The sequence below is a fragment of the Typopeltis vanoorti genome, chromosome 24 (assembly GCF_054136105.1).
Source record: "Typopeltis vanoorti isolate ZY-2024b chromosome 24, IOZ_Tvanoo_1.0, whole genome shotgun sequence".
In the NCBI taxonomy this organism is placed as follows: domain Eukaryota; kingdom Metazoa; phylum Arthropoda; class Arachnida; order Uropygi; family Thelyphonidae; genus Typopeltis; species Typopeltis vanoorti.
In genome coordinates, this window is record NC_143572.1 from 52,730,001 (window position 1) to 52,739,620 (window position 9,620).

General features: G+C 35.7%; 1 protein-coding gene across 1 annotated transcript in view; it reads left to right on the forward strand.

Moving 5' to 3' along the window:
* Nucleotides 1-206, forward strand: part of Dp (transcription factor Dp) — a 230,932-nt gene extending 230,726 nt beyond the window's left edge. Inside the window, exon 11 of the mRNA XM_090414181.1 lies at nucleotides 1-206. This exon is cut by the window's left edge and continues 1,569 nt beyond it. The gene's annotated coding sequence lies outside the window, so the exon portion shown is untranslated.
* Nucleotides 207-9,620: the final 9,414 nt, after the last annotated feature.

Here is a 9,620-nt window from a genome sequence, read left to right on the forward strand (position 1 = left end):
AATTTCATAGATATCTTTTTAAGTGACTTGCAGTGAAGCCCTTCAGAATGAAATGTGCTGGAATTGTTTGCTTTTTGAAAGCATCAGTTCATGTAAATAGTTGTTACATTTTGTTCTTTATGTAATCTTTAGTAGACATAGAATTTTTCTCCCCATGTATATGAATGTTAACTAAAAGCCCATTAAAATGGTATTCTCAGTTACAATGTTTTATTTTTTTGCATTTCATTGGTCTGATAAATTTAAGAATGAATTAAAAAGAAAGGGATGGAAAGCCTACATCTGTTATCATGCACTACATTTTGCAACTAGAATATATACATTTCAAGTACAAAAATGTAAATTAAGGCTTTAACTGTGTACATGTGTATGTGGGGTAGGGGAGGAGAAGGTTCTTATTTTGTTAACTTAAGGCATATGATAATTGCTTTAATGTAACAAGAAAGTATTCTGAAATGAATAATGCATGCACCACAGGAAAATATACATTGGCTAGTTAGAAGAAATACCAACGTAAGGTCTACCTTTAAGTCTTATAAAAGCACATGACTACTGTAGACCTTTTGAGTGGTGGAAGCCTCATCACTTAGTGAAACACAACTGCTTTGCTTACTAGGGACAAAGTGACTGTTTTGTTAGGTTTCAGAGCAGGGTTTTCACCTCCCCCCCCATGCAGTGCAGATGATGCCCTTTTAAGAATATACCAAACATAGTTAAGGACTCAGAACCTCTCACTTGAGGGCACAACAGCTTTGCAAGCTTGCCACTAGATTAGTATATGGGGTCAAACCAGGTGGAAGCACGAGGCTTCTTGATTAGCTAGATTTGGTGCTGTCTTACATAGACATGTCTTTTGTCCCACAATGTATGCTTCTACTACATCATGAACCATTGCATAACAAATAATTATCATTGTAGATGGGTAATCTCTTCCTGCTCAAAATTTCCTTACCATTCTGTTCCATTTATTCATTTATTATTTTTATTGCCTTCAAAGCAATAAAAATTACTCTGACCTTTTGCATAGTTACTGCTAAAGCTTGATTTTTCCAGCTGTTCCATGGTCATCTTCCTTTAGACTTCAGTATTTATGCCAGCAGCTAACACTGGTTTACCAAGATATTTGCTAATGGCAAATGTTAAAGAACTTTGTCCACCAGATAACCTTGTTATCCATCCAACACCCTTCATCTTTTCTTAATCAGATTTTCCTCTAAATATATTATGGATGTCACCTTTGCTTGTGAAGGTGGCAGAATTTTGCTCCCAGAAACTCATTTTCATCTGTTTTTATCCTGCAAAACAAGCAAGCCAGCCAGCCAGAACATGCAATTTACAGATAATTTTAGTTGCTTTGGCTGTAATTCAAAACAACTAACTTCTCGATAACTTGAATCATGACCTCACATGAAGGTTTCTGTCCTCTGAGACAGTCATATACCTACTGTGTGTATTATTTGGAACTCATGAAGAAATCATGAAGGATCTTCATGATTTCTGTTCTTACTTCTTAGGATCTGATTTTTTGTTTCTCTCTATCCTGATTTGAACATCTACTCTGACCAAATAACTGAAATTCTTGCTAGAACTGAAGGCATTCATCTCCCACATCACTTGTAATCCTTGTCCCTTAATAAGAAATGTAGCATATTGCAAGTAGTTTACAAAATGAAAAACCTCCAGCTTTGCAATTAGCCTACTTTGCAGCCTTCATCAGCAGCAAAAATAAATAAATTAATAATAAATAAAATAATACATGCGACTTTGAAAAGACCAAGTGAAAAAAATTCTCCTGCTCAAATGGGTGCTACTTTCTATGTAAGAATAGATGTGGTAAGTGATATCATACCTTAAATTATTCACACTTCTAGCATTCACAACAAATCCCAACTTTCAGGGCTAACCTTCACCTTTTCCCTTCCATTATGAACAGTCTTCTGCATTAATCTTTTAAAATTGCTCTATTAACTTAAACATCTCTATCATATCACATCTTTTCTGCTTATCCACTTAACTCTGCAGTTTACATATCTTTAACGTATTTCCATAGCCAACAATTCTGGTGCCTTGGGCACTTTTCTCTGAATCCTTTATAGTTTTCTCAGTTTGCACAGTTGAAAAGCCACACTTAATTTCTCCTTGTTAATGTCCTCCTTGTGTGTAGTCTTTGTAGCACTTGCATTGTGCCTTCTGGGCTTTGAGCCTCTGTCAATTACTGCTCCACATTCCAAATCTAATCTACCTCCTGTAGCATATTTCTATTAATACTGAATTTCGCCTCTGCATTCCAAAATGTAGTATCCAGAACATATTAGCGTATTTACTTGATCACTACTTCTGGCCTCGAGAGCAGTTTCCTTGTGTGTATCATCAAAGTCATCTTCTCTCCCATTATTTCAAACAAAAATCAGTAATTTACAAGACTTGAGATACGTTATGAACACTCCTTCATGAATGACTAATGAGAAATGAAAGCAGAGCACAAAACAGACAGCAATGATAGGCTAGTTGTGACAATGCAGCTATGAAGACGTGCATATGATTGGTGTGGTATTAACAAAAGATCGCATGACCCAATGACAAAGGCAAGCTGACAGTTTGAGTTGAAATGCTAATTCTCTTAGACGGAATTTCATAATATCTGAAACTGTCATAACAACATTCATTATATGTTTCTTAGTTTTAGCACGTTCACGACGGGGTGGTGTTTTGCCTGCTTATTGTTCCGAAGGAACTTTTCGTTACCATTTGTGTGTACTGCTTCCGTCACGTGGGTGGGCTCAACTCACACAAAGTTTTAGCCCTTTTGTTGAATTTTATTGCTTCTTGTTTTCATGCAGCTTCCACATAGAGCTGGTGGGAGGACTCTCATACACGTTATATGGCACGTTTCAATTCATGGTAGAATTTTATTTGAAGTTAGCCATTGTGATCTGAATTAATGATATCAAAAATTTCAAATGCAATCAAACACTTATTCATGTTATTGAAAAATTGGACAATAGTTTTTAGTTAGATACTGTTTTTGCTGGTGCAACATATGGTTTTGTTTGAGTCTATACAGCAAATAGGAGGGGACATGCGATTCATTAATTAGTGCTGTTTGTATCCCAGATTTGTCTAATTGCACTATTTGTTCACAAATATATTACACAGACTGTAAATGTCTCTGTACCTTATTCAGTGATACAATAAAACTAACTACTTGTTTTTCTTCCATCTGCAGTATAGTAGCTATTGGGGAGGATGTGTTTTTTACCACAGAGAGCAAGTTGCTATCGCCCTGATGCAAACGTGTTTAAACTTTTTTTCATGCAAGGTATATGTGAAACTTTTTGATTTCTTTTTTCATAAAGTAAAATCAGGGGTGCGAGTTATACGCAAGGGCAAGTTATATTTGAGTAAATACAGTAACATTAAAATGGTAATACCACTAATCCTTCCAGTCAAAGTCTTTATCTTCCTTAATATCAGATATATTTAATACAATTTAAACAAATAAAAATATTTTATTAAACTGATAATTGCATCCAATGTAACATGAACATTGTCAGGAAGAAAGACCAGTAACTATGTTCAAAACACAAATCATAAGAATTAATCATGTAGCATATGATTACTAGCTTGTGTCTCAGTTGCAGCTGAGTTGATGGGGGTTATGCTATTAGTTCAAAGGAACAGTTGTAAAAGTTTCTACAAATTAAATAACCTAAATTTTTTTTTTTTCAAAAATTATTAATATGAGCATTTAATGGTTAATCACTTCCCAAAACTTTGAGATTGACATACAGTCAAAGTGGCTAATGTTCAGACAATTCTAGTTCAAGAAAAAGAGGATCGAATCTGAACCTGCTGGAATGAAGAATCTGTCTGGTTCATGTCATGTCAATGGCATGAGAAACAAGGCCAGACTTGTGGGATTCTAATCAAAGGAGAATGGCCAATTTGTTCAAAGTAGCAAAGATAACATTAACAGGATACTTGATAGACATTGAGGGATAGATCAACCTACAGCATGGTTAGCAGGGATCCAACAAAGAGTTAATTGAATAAATTATCAGACAGTGTGCAATCATGGAATGCCACTGTTATTGAAAAGTTACAAATTCATCATGCCATGTCTCCATGGTTTCTCTAAAGTCCAATCCATTATGCCTAATAGTGAACCGTATTGTCTTACTTACCTTAATGCAAAATATCTTTCTTGGAATCTCATTGGTCACACTAGTTCTTATATTAAAAATCACCTTGATTTTAAATAAAAAAATTAAAGGTCAGTGTCTATCTGTTAATGAAATTATGGTTTCGATTGATGTTGTCTTCCAATTCACTAACATCCCCACTACAAGAGACTTCAGTTTTTGCAATCCAATTTTCCTGAAAATGTAAACTTAAGTTCACAATCAATGTGGGGTATTTTTCATTTGGGGATAGGGGACAAGTTGTTCATGCTGATCATTTTAGAAAGCATCTAGAAAACTTCCATATCATTTTCCTTCAATCTTATATATGGCTTTTTTTTTTTTTTTGATATCTTTGCATCTGGTCTCATTCATCGACAGAATTGCTTCAATTCCTGGTGGGGGGACAAAAAACACTTCATACTTCCATATCTAGTTAACTAATCAATGTGGATTCAACAGCTGAATACCCATTTTTGGATACCTTAATTTAAAATCCTGCAGGTCATATTGAATTTTTGGTTTATTGATAATCACCTTTACAGGACAAATCTACAAAGCCTAAGCAATAATGAAAATTTTTACAATGGAACTGTTGTTGGTTTCATCAGAATATTGGTGATATCAACCACTTGCTATAGAAACACATACCTTTTTGTTTCTGTTTGCAGGAATTTTATTTAAAACCCAATGAGAATCCTACCTTTAAGAATATTTACTCTTGTACGCAAGGCTAAAACTGGAGATGGCCCTGCACATATTTTCGTGGTATTCATACTCCTTCCTATCATGTTCAGTTTAATACTGATCTGGAAGCAGTAGTGATTCACCTATCTGTGAGGTTTCTTGTCACAGTATGCTCAATATATTTACCACCAGATTTCTGAATTTAATGTAATGAAACTTGAAAATCTCATAATGCAACTGCCAGCCCATATGACTAATGGACATAACACTCTGTGGGGTAAATAGGAATAGACGAGATCATATCATTGAGCGAATGCTCAACGACCATGACCTCTCCCTTATTAACAACGGAGTAAATATTTTCTTTCATATGCCTACCTGCCCTTATTCTGCAGTCGATCTTACAATCTGCTCCCCTGCCATTTTTCCACTACTCACATGGGATGTTGATGAAAACATATATATGGAAGCGATTATTTTCCTCTTATCAGCACTGTCTTCAAAAGAAACATGTCCTCTTATACAGATGTCCATGTGGAAAATGGACCAGGCTGACTGGAATACATTTTCCCAACTTGCAAAATTTAATACAGAAACAGTCAGCCAAAAAACACGTATTAAGGAAGTGAAGTATATCACAGACTGTATTGTTCATGCATCCACCGCAGCAATTCCAAAAACAGCATCCTTATGTCCGCTCTACCCAAAGTGCCAAGCAGCCAAAAAAAAAAAAAGATCAAAATATAAACCTGACAAGGGCAAGTCCCTAACCTCCCGTAAATCTTATCTTACCACAACAAACAATACCGTTTAAATGCCCTGCCAAAGCACGTTATGTGAAACATCGGAATCAAAAACAGTCCTGGATTAATTTTTCCATCGATTAATCAATGGAAAAATTGTATGAGATAAAATCTGGAAGATGAAAAGTAGATATAGAACACCCCATTTGTCTACCTCAAATTGTATTGTTGCTGATCCAAAGCTATTGCAGACATTTTGGGCAAAAACTGCCAGAATCTCAGCAACAGCCTCATATCCTGTTGAATTTTTAATATTGAAAGAGCAGTAAGAGAAAAAGTGATTAAGCTTCTGTACCAAGCATTGTACAGAAGCTTAATCACGCAGTCAGTCCCGATGATATCCATTATGAGATGATAAAACACCTCCCATCATCCTCTATGGGTGTCCTCTTACTATACAACAGAATATTCACAGAGGAAGAGTTTCTGGACTCTTGCCATAAGTTGAGAGTCATTGCTGTCCTCCCAAAGCCATGCAAGGATCCAGCCTAGGCTAACCTAATTGCTCTGACTAGTTTTCTTTGTAAGGTCTTAGAAAAAATGGTAAATGCCAAGCTTCTCTGGTACTAGAAAGCAACAAACTTCTTTCCAACACACAATGTGTCTACCTTGAACCATTTAGTCTGTTTATAAACGTATAAAAGATTCTCTCCTGAAACAGAGAACATGTGGTTTCATTGTTCTATATGGGGAAAAAAGTTCATAATATAGTGTGGAGAAATGACATTAAAAGTCCTGTTTAATCTTGGTCTGAGGTTTAACCTTCCTATGTTTTTTAAATAAAAACTTGCTATCCAGCCATGTGGGGAAACACGTCATCTCAGCCATATCATTGGGGGGGGGGGGGTCCTCAAGGCTCTCTCTTAAGTTTGACCCTCTTTGCTGTTAATGTGAACTCAATTGCTGAATAGCTTCTTCCCACAGTAGACAATGGACTTGTCAATGATTTCACAATTTACTGTCACTCCTGCAATATGAGAGTCATAAAGACAACTCCAACATGCAATAAATTGTGTCTCATCATGGGTTTAGGTTATATGCTGAAAAAACCATTTGTGTACACTCCTGCCGACAACACACACACACACTCCATCCCAATCCTGATTTAAGAAACTATTATCCCTGTAGTTCCAGAGCCAAATTTTTGGCTCATTTTTGATAGAAAGTTAACTTTCTTTGCACACATGTCATTTTTGGGAACCTTTCCAACACAGAGTGTTGCTTTCGTAGACACTGCTGTGTGGACGATGTTCAATGCAGAAAAAATATTGAATATCCTCTGTGCACTATCTTCTACCAAATGGGATACTGATCAATGTTCCTTGCTCCGCATTTATTGCACTCGTACGTTCAAAGCTTGATTATTGGTCCCAGGTTTACAGTCCTGCAAGGGAGTGCACGATCTGGTGGCTAGACTTGATCCATCACCGGGGTATCTAATTAAGTACCGGTGATTTTCATACATCACCTGTTCAAAGCCTTTATATTAAATCAAATGACCCCCCCCCCCCCCCACATCACTTACATAAAAATGTCTCTTAAATATGCCCCTAAAAATGTTCCTTCCACATCATTCTACATGGACTAGTTAGTCTCTTTTCTCTAAGAGTTGGAAGATCCTGTATATCACTCATCAGACTACCATCCATCCTTTTAGTATGTACGTTAAAGAAGGCTGTGGAAGCTATTGGCATGAATGTTGACAAGATCAGATATTCTGTTGGATGTGCTGCTGTGTTTCCTAACATTACAATCTCCAACCAGATCCCACTCGATTACAGTAACTATACTGCAGAGTTGCATGCCATTCAGCTCACTCTTGTGCATATCAAAGAAAACTCCTACCAAAAGTATCATTTATACACTTTTTTGGTTCTTTACAGGCTATCTTCTCTCCAGTGTATAAATAATCCACATCCAGTGCTTCAACTCTTATACAAAATAAAAACCCTTATTTTGATGTTTGGTTGTGTTGAATTCCCAGCCACATTGGAATTGAGGGAAATGACATTGCAGATTCAGCTGCTAAATCAGCTCATACTTTCTCGACATACTGTTTGGTTGTCCCTTATATACTGGCCACTCACAGGTTATAAAATCAAAGTTAATTGCCCATTGGCAATACTCCTGGCAGGAAGCAACTAGCCTAACAATATGGTGTTCTTGAGACAATGTAGACAGAAAACTGTTCCAGTGATAAGAGAGAGCTCTTGCTCCAGCTTTAACCCAGCTACCTTCAATTAGCCAATAACTACAACCACCATAAAATACTACATGACCCTTTCAACAGATTAACCAAAACAAAACTTCCTATTCCCAATAATCAGTGCGTCGGGTATATCCAAAAAGATAGATGATGTGCTATGATCAAACCATAAAATAGTAATCTTCATCCATTTACCAGGACAAATTCCATTGCTATCACATTCAGGGATATGCAAAGTATGTGGACTAATATGGCTTGCTATGAGCCTAACATAAGTTTGGCTGACTTAATTTACCAAAAATTTCGAAATTGTCAGGGATGCCAAAATAGAGATGTTAATATTTCTTTCTGCTACAGTTTTGAATTATTTCCATTGGACATCATTCTTCTCTTATATCCAAAATAAATAAAAAAAAATATACTTTATCTTGCAATATAATCATCAACTGTTCTTTTGCAAAACATTTAAGATCATGGATTACGAAATTTCTCTCCTTGGTTTCCTAAACAATTCTCACCAAATATCCACAAAACCCAGTATAAAACAAGCATCAAAATTGTATGGAAGGTTATTAGTTTTTAAAGAGAATAAATGAATACGTTATCCTGACATAACATATCCTTACATAAGAATACCGAGCAGCAGATTAAAAATTTTGGTTTGAACTGAAATTATTTGAACTCCAGGTTTTCAGGAGTTGAAATGTATGTTGATACGTTAATTGCATTTCATTTCAACCCATAATATGTAAGCCATTCTCCTGACTAGCTTACATATTATGGATAGTACTTCCACTCTTGAAACAGCAAGCCAGGGATTGGCAACCTTTTCAGACTCGCGGGCCACATTCAACTTTTATTTTGAATAATCGGGCTGCATGCATTTAATTAAGAGAAAATAGTGAGTGAAAAAAATATTTATCAATTTTTATTATATCAGTTTAAAAAAAAAAAAAAATATTTCAAGTACAAGATATAAAACAAGCATGAAAATGAAAAATTATGACATAAAAGAGTAATATAGTTATGCATCACAATGTGTCTCCATGCTTAATGTGACTTTTGTGATTGTTTTCCCTTAGCCAGATTATTTATAACCTGAGGTGCAAATTTGAATTGAGGCATGCAAATGTTCATCAGTCAGTCAAGCAGAAATTTATTTTTTCTAAAACTCATGGCAGGAAATTCTTTTTGCAAATAAGCATTTTTTTACTGACCACATGCCATGTAAATATGGGCAACCTTTTATGGGCTGCCAGTTGCCGACCCCTGCAGTAGGCCATGGATTGAACTCCTGTTGTGGACTTGAATGTTTGTATGTCTTGGGTGATAGAAGACTTATTTTCCAATGTGAGACTGCAGTCTTTCATTTTGGGAACCTGATGGGGCTTAGAAACTTTTCTGTGTACCTCTTGAATGGTGACTCCAGATTAAGATTAACTGTTAGCTCACAGCACTAATAGTGGGGGATTGCAAGCTTTTGTCAATGGGATTTACATATAAATTTATTTTCAGTTTAACAAGTCTTCTGCTTATTAAGAAATAAAAGCCAGCAAAATTATCAGTTATGCTGAAATTCCACTTTCCTGAGAACCTGAGTTGCTCTTTTCAAGAAATGTATTGTGGAATCATTCATATTTGTCATTGATAAGTGTCAGACCAATAAAATTATCTACTCTAGTGGCCTTTTTTTTTTTTAATAAAAACCTGTCTTTTGATGCAGGACATCACCATTCTTATTTT